Source organism: Triticum aestivum, chromosome 2D (genome assembly GCF_018294505.1).
Source record: "Triticum aestivum cultivar Chinese Spring chromosome 2D, IWGSC CS RefSeq v2.1, whole genome shotgun sequence".
Taxonomy (NCBI): domain Eukaryota; kingdom Viridiplantae; phylum Streptophyta; class Magnoliopsida; order Poales; family Poaceae; genus Triticum; species Triticum aestivum.
Genome location: NC_057799.1, coordinates 477,284,687 through 477,286,303, shown reverse-complemented (window position 1 = coordinate 477,286,303; position 1,617 = coordinate 477,284,687).

The window sequence follows — 1,617 nt, the reverse complement described above, 5'->3', positions numbered from 1 at the left end:
GGTCCTTAAGAAGAGCCGGTCGGCGCTAATCTCCCGAGGTGGCGCCTCTGACTCGTCGCCGGCCGGCAATGCCGCAGACCCGGGCGTCGCGCCCTCATCTGCCCCTGGGGCTCGCGTGCTAGTGCCCCAGCCTGCGAAGACCACGTGTATGGTGTTTCTGAACAGGGTGAGGGATTACGCCGCCGTGGATCAGTAAGTGCTCTGCCCTGATCTTCCTTCTCTGCTCTTGTTGTAGTATCTCGATGCCTTCCTTTGGTACGGCTAGGCCGACGCCAGTGGTGAAGAAGAAAAAGGAGACGGCCGTGGTCCCCGTAGCCCAGCAGCTTGCCGTGGCCGCACCACCCCCGGCACAGAAGGACGGTGATGGCCCTCGCGCTTCTGTGGCAGGGTTACCCTCGCGAGACTCGGAGGCCCAGCCTCAGGAGAAGGTAGTCTCTGTAGTCAAGCTAGCTCCGGAGGCGCCGTCCTCAGCTCGCCTGCTGAGGTACCAAAGGCTCAGGAGTCCCCGCCCCCCTCTGCTGCTGCTAACTCGCTAACCCTGGCGCCGGTGCTGCCTCCTCCTTCTTCCATCACGCTGCTGGGCCATGATTCTTCTGCTTTGCCTGGCGCTTTGGAGGAGGCATTTTCCGTGCTGACACAGCTTCACGGCGATCTTCAAGGCGCCGGCCATCGCCTAGCATCGGGCCGCCTGGAGTTGGTCTCGGTATGGCTGCGATCTGATGTGTCCATCAGGGCGGCCTAGAGCCAGACTGTAGCGGCCTCCGAGGAGGGTAAACGGGCTGCCGGCCGGGCTGCGGCCGCCCGCGATGTGGCGTTGAAGGATGTTGAGGCCGCCAAGGAGCACTGCCGGGTGGCGGAGGCCGAGCTGGAAACCCTGTGCAACGAGCGTGCCACCGAGGCTTGTCAGCGTGAGGCGCGAGAGGAGAAGTTGAAGGCTCGAGAAGATGCGGTCGCCGGTCGTGACACCGAGCTGGAGCAATCGGCGCGGGAGCAGGCCGCGGAGCGCGACCGTCTGGAGCAGCTGAAGGGGGAGGTGGAGGCAGAGAAGGCCCGGGTGGAGGCCAAGGCGGAGGTTCTTGCCGAAGATCGTGCTGCCTTCGATTCTCTCGAGCAGAGTTCCCACAAGGTGCTGCAGGAGCTCTACGGGAGGGGGTTGAGGGAGCCACTTGTGACTGCTGAGGAAGGCCCCGCCGAGCTGCTCCCCCAGCTTGTCACAACGCTCGAGGGCGTTGTCGACGGAGTCGGCCCCATGGTGGAGGGGAAGCCCCCGCGCTCTCCGCTTCAGCTATGACGCGCGTCTTCAGCCATCTCCATCTTCGCGACCCCGGCACCGACTTCGGAGCCCTGCTTGAGCCTGTGGATGAGGAGCGATGAGCCGCCGCCGCCGAAGCCGTGAAGGACCAGGTGGAGGCCCTGCTGCAGAAGTTCCTCGCCATCGACCCCGCGCCCCCGACTGACGGCGCAGCCACAGCCGATGGTACAGGTGATGGCAACGTTGTCGATGACGGGGGTCTCCTTGCGGACAACGGCAGCGCCCGAGGCTGAGGGAGAGGCTCGCCGGCGACGCTTCCCTCCATTTTATTTCCTGCAACATTCACCGTGCCTCGTGGAGGCGTT